This window comes from Zea mays, chromosome 9, assembly GCF_902167145.1.
Source record: "Zea mays cultivar B73 chromosome 9, Zm-B73-REFERENCE-NAM-5.0, whole genome shotgun sequence".
NCBI lineage: Eukaryota > Viridiplantae > Streptophyta > Magnoliopsida > Poales > Poaceae > Zea > Zea mays.
Window position 1 is genome coordinate 17,714,608 of NC_050104.1, and position 13,063 is coordinate 17,727,670.

General features: G+C 58.2%; 1 long non-coding RNA gene across 1 annotated transcript; it reads right to left on the bottom strand.

Annotated features, from left to right (window-relative positions):
* Window positions 1-11,449: 11,449 nt before the first annotated feature.
* LOC111590150 (uncharacterized) lies at window positions 11,450-12,524 on the bottom strand. The gene is made up of 2 exons (XR_002749266.2): window positions 12,388-12,524; window positions 11,450-11,572 (listed from the first exon to the last, which is right to left on the bottom strand). It is a non-coding gene; the product is annotated as an uncharacterized lncRNA (long non-coding RNA).
* Window positions 12,525-13,063: the final 539 nt, after the last annotated feature.

The window sequence follows — 13,063 nt, forward strand, 5'->3', positions numbered from 1 at the left end:
CGCCGTTCCCGACCCGGTTCCGACCCCCGACTACTATCACGAAGTACTCGGGGGAAACGAGACCGGAACTGTGGCTCGCGGACTACCGCCTGGCCTGCCAACTGGGTGGAACGGACGACGATAACCTCATCATCCGTAACCTCCCCCTGTTCCTCTCCGACACTGCTCGCGCCTGGTTGGAGCACCTGCCTCCGGGGCAGATCTCCAACTGGGACGACTTGGTCCAAGCCTTCGGCGGCAATTTCCAGGGCACATATGTGCGCCCCGGGAATTCCTGGGACCTTCGAAGCTGCCGGCAACAGCCGGGAGAGTCGCTCCGGGACTACATCCGGCGATTCTCGAAGCAGCGCACCGAGCTGCCCAACATCACCGACTCGGATGTCATCGGCGCGTTCCTTGCCGGCACTACCTGCCGTGACCTGGTGAGCAAGTTGGGTCGCAAAACCCCCACCAGGGCGAGCGAGCTGATGGACATCGCCACCAAGTTCGCCTCTGGCCAGGAGGCGGTCGAGGCTATCTCCCGAAAGGACAAGCAGCCCCAGGGCCGCCCATCGGAAGAGGCTCCCGAGGCGTCTACTCAGCGCGGCGCCAAGAAGAAGGGCAAGAAGAAGTCGCAATCGAAACGCGACGCCGCTAACGCGGACCTTGTCGCCGCCGCCGAGTACAAGAACCCTCGGAAGCCCCCCGGAGGTGCTAACCTCTTCTACAAGATGCTCAAGGAGTCGTGCCCCTATCACCAGGGGCCCGTCAAGCACACTCTCGAGGAGTGCGTCATGCTTCGGCGCCACTTCCACAGGGCCGGGCCACCCGCGGAGGGTGGCAGGGCCCACGACGACGACAAAAAAGAAGATCACCAAGCAGGAGAATACCCCGAGGTCCGCGACTGCTTCATGATCTACGGTGGGCATGCGGCGAACGCCTCGGCTCGGCATCGCAAGCAAGAGCGCCGGGAGGTCTGCTCGGCGAAGGTGGCGGCGCCAGTCTACCTAGACTGGTCCGACAAGCCCATCACCTTCGACCAGACTGACCACCCCGACCATGTGCCGAGCCCGGGGAAATACCCGCTCGTCGTCGACCCCATCGTCGGCAACGTCAGGCTCACCAAGGTCCTGATGGATGGGGGCAGCTGCCTCAACATCATCTACGCCGAGACCCTCAAGCTCCTGCGCGTCGATCTGTCTTCCGTCTGAGCAGGCGCTGCGCCCTTCCACGAGATCATCCCTGGGAAGCGCGTCCAGCCCCTCGGACGACTCGACCTCCCTGTCTGCTTCGGAACGCCCTCCAACTTTCGAAGGGAGACTTTGACGTTCGAGGTGGTCGGGTTCCGAGGAACCTACCACGCGGTACTGGGAAGGCCATGCTACGCGAAGTTCATGGTCGTCCCCAACTACACCTACCTGAAGCTCAAGATGCCGGGCCCCAACGGGGTCATCACCGTCGGTCCCACGTACAAACACGCGTTCGAATGCGATGTGGAGTGCGTGGAGTACGCCGAGGCCCTCGCCGAGTCCGAGGCCCTCATCGCCGACCTGGAGAACCTCTCCAAAGAGGTGCCAGATGTGAAGCGTCATGCCGGCAACTTCGAGCCAGCGGAGACGGTTAAGGCCGTCCCACTCGACCCCAGCGGCGACACCTCCAAGCAGATCCGGATCGGTTCCGGGCTCGACCCCAAATAGGAAGCAGTGCTCGTCGACTTTCTCCGCGCAAACGCCGACGTCTTCGCGTGGAGTCCCTCGGACATGCCCGGCATACCGAGGGATGTCGCCGAGCACTCGCTGGATATTCGGGCCGGAGCCCGACCCGTCAGGCAGCCTCTGCGCCGATTCGACGAGGAGAAGCGCAGAGTGATAGGCGAGGAGATCCACAAGCTAATGGCAGCAGGGTTCATCAAAGAGGTATTCCATCCTGAATGGCTTGCCAACCCTGTGCTTATGAGGAAGAAAGGGGGGAAATGGCGGATGTGTGTAGACTACACTGGTCTCAACAAAGCATGTCCGAAGGTTCCCTACCCTCTGCCTCGCATCGATCAAATCGTGGATTCCACTGCTGGGTGCGAAACCCTGTCCTTCCTCGATGCCTACTCAGGGTATCACCAAATCCGGATGAAAGAGTCCGACCAGCTCGCGACTTCTTTCATCACGCCGTTCGGCATGTACTGCTATGTCACCATGCCGTTCGGTTTGAGGAATGTGGGCGCGACGTACCAGCGGTGCATGAACCATGTGTTCGGCGAACACATCGGTCGCATAGTCGAGGCCTACGTCGATGACATCGTAGTCAAGACAAGGAAGGCTTCCGACCTCCTCTCCGACCTTGAAGTGACATTCCGATGTCTCAAGGCGAAAGGAGTCAAGCTCAATCCTGAGAAGTGTGTCTTCGGGGTACCCCGGGGCATGCTCCTCGGGTTCATCGTCTCCGAGCGAGGCATCGAAGCCAACCCGGAGAAGATCGCAGCTATCATCAGCATGGGACCCATCAAGGACTTAAAAGGCGTACAGAGGGTCATGGGATGTCTCGCGACCCTGAGCCGCTTCATCTCACGCCTCGGCGAAAGAGGCCTGCCTCTGTACCGCCTCTTAAGGAAGGCCGAGTGTTTCGCTTGGACCCCTGAGGCCGAGGAAGCCCTCGGGAACCTGAAGGCGCTCCTTACAAAGGCGCCTGTCTTGGTGCCCCCAGCTGATGGAGAAGCCCTCTTGGTCTACGTCGCCACTACCACTCAGGTGGTTAGCGCCGCGATTGTGGTCGAGAGGCAAGAGGAAGGGCATGCACTCCCGTTCAGAGGCCAGTCTACTTCGTCAGCGAAGTACTGTCCGAGACCAAGATCCGCTACCCACAAGTTCAGAAGCTGCTGTATGCTGTGATCCTGACAAGGCGGAAGTTACGACACTACTTCGAGTCTCATCCGGTAACTGTGGTGTCATCCTTCCCCCTGGGGGAGATCATCCAGCGCCGAGAGGCCTCGGGCAGGATCGCAAAGTGGGTGGTGGAAATCATGGGCGAAACAATCTCGTTCGCCCCTCGGAAGGCCATCAAGTCCCAGGTGTTGGCGGACTTCGTGGCCGAATGGGTCGACACCCAGCTGCCGACGGCTCCGATCCAACCGGAGCTCTGGACCATGTTTTTCGACGGGTCGCTGATGAAGACGGGAGCCGACGCGGGCCTGCTCTTCATCTCGCCCCTCGGGAAGCACCTACGCTACGTGCTCCGCCTCCATTTCCCGGCGTCCAACAATGTGGCCGAGTACGAGGCTCTGGTCAACGGGTTGCGGATCGCCATCGAGCTAGGGGTCAGACGCCTCGACGCCCGCGGTGACTCGCAGCTCGTCATCGACCAAGTCATGAAGAACTCCCACTGCCGCGACTCGAAGATGGAGGCCTACTGCGATGAGGTTCGACGCCTGGAAGACAAGTTCTACGGGCTCGAGCTCAACCACATCGCTCGGCGCTACAACGAGACTGCGGACGAGCTGGCTAAAATAGCCTCGGGGCGAACAACGGTTCCCCCGGACGTCTTCTCCCGGGATCTGCATCAACCCTCCGTCAAGATCGACGACGCTCCCGAGCCCAAGGCACCCTCGGCACAGCCCGAGGCACCCTCGGCGCAGCCCGAGGCACCCTCGGCGCAGCCCGAGGCACCCTCGGCACAGCTCGAGGCACCCTCGGCTCAGCCCAAGGTACCCTCGGCCCCCGAGGGCGAGGCACTGGACGTCGAGGAGGGGCAGAGCGGGGCCGCGCCTGATCGAGATTGGCAGGCCTCGTACCTGCAATATCTCCGCCGAGGAGAACTACCCCTCGACCAAGCCGAGGCTCGACGGGTAGCGCGGCGCGCCAAGTCGTTCGTCTTGCTGGGCGATGAGGAGGAGCTCTACCACCGCAGCCCCTCGGGCATCCTCCAGCGGTGCATCTTCATCGCCGAAGGTCAGGAACTCCTGCAAGAAATACACTCGGGGGCTTGCGGCCATCACGCAGCACCCCGAGCCCTTGTCGGGAATGCTTTCCGGCAAGGCTTCTACTGGCCAACGGCGGTGGCTGACGCCACTAGAATTGTCCGCACCTGCGAAGGGTGCCAATTCTATGCGAAGCAGACCCACCTGCCCGCTCAGGCTCTGCAGACGATACCCATCACCTGGCCCTTTGCTGTATGGGGTCTGGACCTCGTCGGTCCCTTGCAGAAGGCGCCCGGGGGCTACACGCACCTGCTGGTCGCCATCGACAAATTCTCCAAGTGGATCGAGGTCCGACCCCTGAACAGCATCAGGTCCGAACAGGCGGTGGCGTTCTTCACCAACATCATCCATCGCTTCGGGGTCCCAAACTCCATCATCACTGACAATGGTACCCAGTTCACCGGCAAAAAAATCTTGGATTTTTGCGAGGATCACCACATCCGGGTGGACTGGGCCGCCGTGGCTCATCCCATGTCGAATGGGCAAGTGGAGCGTGCCAACGGCATGATTCTACAAGGGCTCAAGCCTCGGATCTACAACGGCCTCAACAAGTTCGGCAAGCGATGGATGAAGGAACTCCCCTCGGTGGTGTGGAGCCTGAGGACAACGCCAAGCCGGGCCACGGGTTTCACGCCGTTCTTCCTGGTCTACGGGGCCGAGGCCATCTTGCCCACTGACCTGGAATACGGCTCCCCGAGGACGAGGGCCTACGACGATCAAAGCAACCAAGCTAGCCGAGAAGAATCGCTGGACCAGCTGGAAGAGGCTCGAGACAAGGCCTTACTACACTCGGCGCGGTACCAGCAGTCCCTGCGACGCTACCACGCCCGAGGGGTCCGGTCCCGAGACCTCCAGGTGGGCGATCTGGTGCTTCGGCTGCGGCAAGACGCTCGAGGGAGGCACAAGCTCACGCCCCCCTGGGAGGGGCCATTCGTCATCGCCAAAGTGCTGAAGCCCGGAACATACAAGCTGGCCAACAATCAAGGCGAGATCTACGGCAACGCTTGGAACATCAAACAGCTACGTCGCTTCTACCCTTAAGATGTTTTCAAGTTATTCATATACCTCGCACCCACGCAAAGTTTAGTCATCAAGGAAGGGTCGGCCTCGCCTCGGCAAAGCCCGACCCTCCCTCGGGGGCTAAAAGGGGGGAGACCCCCTCTGCGTCGAATTTTTCCTCGAAAAAAGATCTCTTTTTAGCAAAATTTCTTTCGTGCTTCTTGACTACTTCGGAAAGCGGATCCTGGAAACGACGGAGTACACGTAAGCAGCCAAGGCTGACCGAGCCGAGGGACTCCTACGCCTCCGGGATACGGATACCTCACTCATCACCTTCTGCGATAAGTAACTCGCGTTCGGATAAAGCGACTCCGTGGACCGAACAAGTCTTCACGTTCGGAAGCTCTTCTGCCAAAGCGGTCCTTCAAGCTTTCTCGACTAAGTCGGGGACATGGCCTCATGGACGAGTGAAAGTACGCGTAAGTGGCAAGGCCGACCGAGCCGAGGGACTCCCACGCCTCTAGGATATGGATACCTCACTCATCACCTTCCGCGAGAAGCAACTCTCGCCCACACAAACATCCCTGTTACCGACGGAAAGTCCAGATGCTCGAAATAAGAGGAAAGAAGACGCGGCTTTACAATGCAGCGAGGGTGTGTTTTCTGGCCTCGGCGGCCGCAGAAGGCACACGCTACAAGACGATCTGATCCTGCAGGCTCGGGTCTTCACGCTGAAGGGGGCCATAGCACCCTCGGCATCGACGACGTCTTCAGCAAGGTCCGACCCAGCCTCGGACGGCGACGCGGTCCAGGGACTTCTCCCGGAATCCGGCCCGAGCAGGCGGCTCGGCCGGTTATCCCTGGGGCCTCGGCCAACCGACTTCCAAGGGCGCCAGCCCGACCCGAGGCCTCGGCTGATCGACTCCGGCGTCGGCTCCGCTGACGGACGACCCGGCTAGGCTCCGGCCAACCAGGTTCCCATTTTCGAGCCAACTCCGCCTCTGTTCGTACTGATATCGCTACCCCTGGCCTCGGCTCGTCGAAGAGCGGCCGAGGGGTCTCTTTAACTAAGCTAGAGGAGCCTCAGACAACAAGGCCGATCGAGCCGAGGGATTCCTACGCCTCCGGGATACGGATACCTCACTCGTCACCTTGACACGGGACGACTCATGCTTGGTGAAGCGGTTCAGATAATCAACAGGCGAGACTTAGTGCTCGAAAATGAGGAAAAAACACGGCTCCGTGCCGAAATTACATACATGTTCAGGCCTCGACAGCCACAATGAACAAAAAACATTGGCATTCAAGGTGCCATCACAAACGGAACTCCGGTTCCGTCCCCGCGGGTACGAGCGACCTCGGGCCTGCGGGGTGACGAACATCGGGAGGCTCGCCAGCGACCTCTGCAGCAGCAGCCATGGTCCCGGGTGGACGCGGCCATCGGAGGGCTCTTGTTCGCGGTCCCGCTCAAGGGACGCGAACAAGCCATCAAAGCCAAAGAGCGGGCCGCTCCCAAGCGCTCCGGCAGATCCTCGCTGTCGTCCTCGCCGCGAGTGCGAGGGGGAAGACGGAATGTTGCATCCTAGCTGGACAGCAACAGTTCGCCTTCCCCAGCATGACTGGAGGACGACTCCGTCGCAGCGCGGGAGGACGATTGCCACCACCAGAAGCTGGAAGAGGAGGTGGTTCGCCAACCCGCACACGAGGTAGAGCCCCGGCTCGCCTCGCTCCCCGCCCCAGCGAGGATGACGAACACACCCGATGCTGACGGCGGGATCACAGCCTAGTTTGCCTCTCCCCATCCAGGAGCTGGAGGTCACCGTCTTGGGTGACCACCGGCGGAGGGGAGCAACCAGGCTGTGTGATGAAAATCCTTGAAGCCGAACGATGGCTGAAAGGTACCAACTCCCACGGAGTTGCGTTCCTCCAACGAGGAGGCGGAAAGACGGCGGATACCCCCCATCCGGGGGCTTGGAAGATGGAAAGACACGACGCATAAGGGAGGAAGAAGACGTGGTTGCCTTCTGAAAGGAGTCTCCCTCCTTTTAAAGGCAACTCTCCCTACGTGCGCCCCCAAACGCCACGGGCTGAGTCTTCTCCAACACGCTCCAAGGCCCTCCCCTGCGACTCGGGGGCTGGGTCCCGCATGTCAAGCAAACCGGCTCAGAGCAGAAGAAGCCAAACCGCCGCGCGTGGTGCGCACAACCGCCCAGCGGTTACAAGCGACCCCCCACTTTTGCCCAGACCAACGGGCGGAAGGGGCGGGTAGCCATGCAGGCGGCATGCAACCGCGCCAGGTGGACGCGCTTCTCCGACTTCTGACACGCCAGCTTGGAGGCCCAGGCCCACGCGTCAAGCAATCAGCGCGCCAGTTGCTGCATGCAAGCAACCGCGCCACCACTTGTGCCACTGTCGCGCCTCTTCGGTTGCGGAGCCTGTGCCGCGACTCGAGGCGACCCAGCGCACGACCCAGCGGCGCCAGCTTGGCGCGACGGTCAATGCGGCCGAAAGTGGGCCGGCAGTGATGACGGTGGCAGGCGGGCGGGAGCAGCAGTCACGTCGTCAGCCAGGCTCACGTCCCATCCAGGGACAGCGAGAGAGCCTCCTCCCACGGCGTGAAGACGGTGCGCCCGTGATCCGTCCCTTGAACGGCTCGTGCACGCGCAACGGTCGCCCCGCCAACCACTCGCCCCGTCGCATTAACTCCGTGGCGGGACAGGCGGCGCTTCCGGCAGGAGAAGCGGACGACGCTTCGCCTTCGCCGTAATAACCGCGCCAAAAAAGGTACGCCACGTCGTTCGATTTCGTATCCTTTTCCTTTTTTCCTCTTTCTCTATCTCTTGCAACAGGGACCGGGAAAGGGGGATACCCCGAAAAGGATCCTTCCCTGTGAAGGAACCGGGCTCCGAGCCCCCCCTACTGATCAGAGGTTCGAAGGCTGGCCCTCCGAAGGGTTCAACAGTCGCCTCAGATCACGTGGGCCCGACACCCACTACTGGTCAGGGGTTCGAAGGCCGGCCCCCCGAAGGGCTCCATGGCCGCCTCAGGCTACTCGGGCTCCGCGCCCATTATTGATCAGGGGTTCGAAGGCTGGCCCCCGAAGGGTTCACAGTCGCCTCAGACACCGAGCGAGGGATGACCAGGGGTACGTTCGATACATAACCGAGGCTCGGGCTGCGCTCCCGAGGTACCCTAGGACATTTCCGAGACCAGCGGGAGCGATCTTGTAACGGAATCCCATCGGAGGGAGGCATCGAGCCCTCGGACCCCGTCGCTAGGGGACCGGGTCCGGCAGATCACCCGTAGGTACTTTTGGGCGTGCCTCTGGGCCCCTAGCCGACCCCCAACGAACGGGGCACGGACGTCCACTCGGATTACCCGCTTGCAGCTCACCGGAGACACCATGTTCGGTGCCCATCGAGGGTAACATGGCGCACTCCCCCCTCCTCCTTGCGGAAAGGCGACGTAGGGGCGTATGTAAAAAGTCGAGTCTGTCCCTGATCGTCCTCTCGCCCTGTGCGGAGGCTCGGGGGCTGCTCTCGCAAACCCGGCTCCGGCCGAACCGTTGACAGCGTCAACATACCAGCCCGAGAGCTTGGGCCCCGACCGTGCACCCGGGCTACGACCAGTTCGCATGAGGGAACAACCAGACCAGCCGAAGCGTTATGCAAGGCATTAAGACCTCGAAGGAGTAAAACCACTCCTCCGAGGCCTCGGGGGCTACACCCGGCGGGTGCGCTCGCGCGCACCCACCGGAACAAAATGCAACCGAGAAAGGCTGGTCCCCTTGCAAAAAAGTGCGACGAAAGCCTCCAAGCGAGTGCTAACACTCCCTTCGAGGCTCGGGGGCTACTGTCGGGGACCATAATTAGGGGTACCCTCAAGACGCCTAATTCTCAGCTGGTAACCCCCATCAGCATAAAGCTGCAGAGGCCTGATGGGTGCGATTAAGTCAAGGATCAGTCCATACGAGTGACTCGATCACGCTTCACCCGAGCCTAGCCTCGGACTCGGGCAGCCGACCTCGAGGTACTTCCGTCTCGCCCGAGGCCCCCCTTTTAACGGCGGACACATCTCCGGCTCGCCCGAGCCCTTGGCTTCGCTAAGAAGCAACCCTGACTAAATCGCCGCACCGACTGACCAAGTTGCAGGAGCATTTAACGCAAAGGTGGCCTGACACCTTTATCCTGACGCGCGCCCCCGGCAGAGCCGAAGTGACCGTCGTCACTCCGCCGCTCCATTGACCGGTCTGACAGAAGGACAGCGCCGCCTGCGCCACTCCGACTGCAGTGTCACTCGACAGAGTGAGTCTGACAGGCAGTCAGGCCTCGCCAGAGGCGCCATAGGAAACTTCGCTCCGCCCGACCCCAGGGCTCGGACTCGGGCTCGGCCCCGGAAGACGACGAACTCCGCCTCGCCCGACCCCAGGGCTCAGACTCCGCCCTGGCCTCTGCCGAACGATCTCCGCCTCGCCCGACCCAGGGGCTCGGGCTCGGCCTCGGCAACAGAAGGCAGACTCGACCTCAGCTTCGGAGGAGCCCCCACGTCGCCCGACCTCGGACGCGGGCCCGTCACGTCAACAGGGAGCGCCATCATCATCCTACCCTGAGCCGACTCGGGTCACAGAGAACAAGACCGGTGTCCCATCTGGCTAGCTCCGCCAGATGGGCAATGATGGCGCCCCACAAGCTCTGTGACGACGGCGGCTCTCAGCTCTCTTACGGAAGCAGGGGGACGTCAGCAAGGACTCGACCGCCTCGACAGCTGTCCCTCCGCCAGGCTCCGTTGCTCCTCCGACAGCCACGACATCACGCCAGCAGGGTGCCAAGATCTCTCCAGCTGCCACATTGGCATGTACTTAGGGCGCTAGCTCTCTCTCCGCTAGACACGTAGCACTCTGCTACACCCCCATTGTACACCTGGATCCTCTCCTTACGCCTATAAAAGGAAGGACCAGGGCCTTCTCAGAGAAGGTTGGCCGCGCGGGACCGAGGACGGGACAGGCGCTCTCTTGGGGCCGCTCGCTTCCCTCACCCGCGTGGACGCTTGTAACCCCCCTACTGCAAGCGCACCCGACCTGGGCGCGGGACGAACACGAAGGCCGCAGGACTTCCACCTCTCTCACGCCCGTCTCCGGCCACCTCGCCTCTCCCCCCTTCGCGCTCAGCCACGCGCTCGACCCATCTGGGCTGGGGCACGCAGCACACTCACTCGTCGGCTTAGGGACCCCCCGGTCTCGAAACGCCGACAGATAGGCTGTGGAAAGGAGTTTGCGATGGTTCCAAGCACTGAGGCGACTTGCAATATCAGGAATGAACAGATCAAATTTGTTGTATCTCTGCCGAGGATTCATGGGAAAAACAAAAAAAATAATGTTGTGTCAATGTAGTATGACCAGATTAAAAATGTAAGGTGTTGCCTTTTAAAATAAATATACAACAAATGTGTTTGTTGGTTTATTAGCATGCATAGTCTTTAAGTAAGCAACTAAAAAATTATGAGTAATCCTTGGTTTTTGTACATATATCGGTATTTGTACAAATAGACTCGATCGTCAAACTCCACTTTTTGTATGTGTGTCAATGTAGTATGAATAGTTACGTTGTTTAACAGTAAACGAGTTGGAAGGGGTGCCACACGTTTAAGTTAGTTGATCATACCTGTTAACGTCATTGTCAGTATCATAATATTTGAAAGATTGAAGATGTATCCTTCAAAGCATGAAGAGGTTGCATGCATAACCAGTTGTGAAGCACATTAGCAAGTGCTTATTAATATATGCATGGGACTTGAAGAACACTCGGATGAGAAATTGAAGAACACCACTCCCTTTCCCTTGTATACAACATTAATTCAAGGTACTCTTTTTAAACAAGGTCAACCCATAATAAATAGAAGAAACCACAATATAGATGGATAAGATCAACACTATTTCAACTAACCATACTTTTGTGAAATCTATCAATTCCACTATATATTAATGTAGAGCACAAAGGTACTGTTGTCACCTGCTTGTTTACTCATAGCCAAATCCATACTCAAATTTCAGTGTAAATTTAACATGCTTGTCCCTCACCATTGTTGCCAATGTTGTATCTATTCCAATGTTCTGCAAGTGACATACCATAAAAGGAGAACAATGTGAAAACGTGAGGGAAACAACTCTTCTAATTCTATACTCCTATAATGTATTAAAACCATAAATCATTGATATATAAGTTTATGCATAGTAACATCCAATTAGTGTTATCCTATAAGATTAACAGAAGAAATATAACCGTATATAAATTAGTACTCCTTGTCTTTTAAATTCATCTGAAATTGAGGTCCTGCGAAAGGGCACAGTGCAAACACATAGCAATCATTGGTGAATATGACTTGAAAACAACATACAATATAAACCACTGAAATCAAAGAAATACATATTAGATACGTATCTAATGTAATTAAAATAGGCATGTATGTTTTTTTAAATATAATGTGGACGGCTCCCCCTCCTCCTGCCGTTCGTTCGTCTTTCGGTGTCGTGGAGATCAACAGATCCTTTCTCCGTCTACTGGCAGCTCGCGAATCGTGATCGCTGACCGAAGAGCCCGACCATCTGGCACGTCGCCTCTAACAACTTGCCTGCAGTGTCAGTGTGTGTGTTTCGTTAGGGAACAGAAGTGTAAGGCTAATAACTGCATGGTTAAGAAAATAATAATGACACCCTGTTACAATACAGGGTTGGAGCCAAAAAACTACTGCAGACAATGGATCCAAATACGCCAATCAGCACTGCCATGTTGCAATCCTATATAATGTCGCTGAGAACGGATCTACCTGATCATGATGCACGGGGGCCTACAAGGGTTTTGATGGTTTAGGGTTGAACTGAGCTGTCTAATTCAGCTCATATGTATATTTCAGACGGTCTTCCCTCTCTAACACAGGCCAGATTTGATTTCGTTCATTATCGATCTCTGCAGTCTGAACACAGTTTGGCCCTTGCCCTACCTCTAAGAATAACCAATGCAGCTAAAGTGAACTATAATTTGGGAAGTGAGGGAATAAATGCACTTCCAGAAAAAAATCCCCAAATCAGAAGACGCATGGGACTTTGAGGTCTGAGCGACCAAAGTGCCTACGCGTCAAAATCAGAACTGCTGAACCCTCCAAATCAAAAGCAAAACCCCAGCGCAGATTGCAGCGGCCATGCGAATCTACCCCAAAAGCCAGACAATTCCCCTCACAGTCCACGATTCCATGCACATGCGCGGGCTTCACAGGAAACAGAACCACGAATCCGAGTTGCGGACGACGAGGACTTGAAATCCGGGGCCACGGCGCAGGCGCGAGCCCGGAATTTCCCAAATCGAGGGCATGCACCGCACAGGGAACCCGTCCCAGCAATAACGAGAGACGGGCATCGCTAGGGCACCCTCCCTCCCTGTCTGCCTCACCTGCTCGATGTGGCCCTGCGGGAGGTAGTAGACCTTCTGCCCGAGCGGCGGCACGCAGGACAGCAGCCCCGCGCAGGCCTTCCACAGCTCGACGAACAGCGCGTCCTTCCCTCCGCCTCCGCGTCCTGCTTCCTCACCTGCACGCCCAGGCAAAAGAAGCACATAAACCTCGTCACAGACAAACCTAAACCCCTTGGAGGGTTTACAGGGGCGATCAGAGAGAGGTAGGGTTGGGTAGGTTTACGGGCGCGCTGGAGAGGGAGGGGGGCACCGCCGCCGCTGCACATGGTGGAGAGGTAGGGGCGCCACCGCCACACACGGGAGAGGGAGGGGTGCCGTCGCCGCGTGTGGTGGAGAGGGAGGTGGCCGCGTCGTTGCTTCGTTTGCGGAGAATGGCAGGTAGGGAGAGAGACATGGGATGGGGACGCGGCCATCGCGCGGGGGTGGCCGAGTGGGGCAGTGCTGATCGGCGTGAATGACAGAACAGACGGTGTAGATTAACATGCGGCAGAACCAGAGAGAGGCAGAACCAGGGAAAGGCAGACTACTATTGCTTACTTAATAAGTAGTATAGATAAGCGATGGTTGGTCATGGTTCTTACCTGATCTGTGGCACTCCAGGACAACAGGTATATTGTTCAGAAGCTTCCTTAGAATAGCTCACCATTCTTGATCA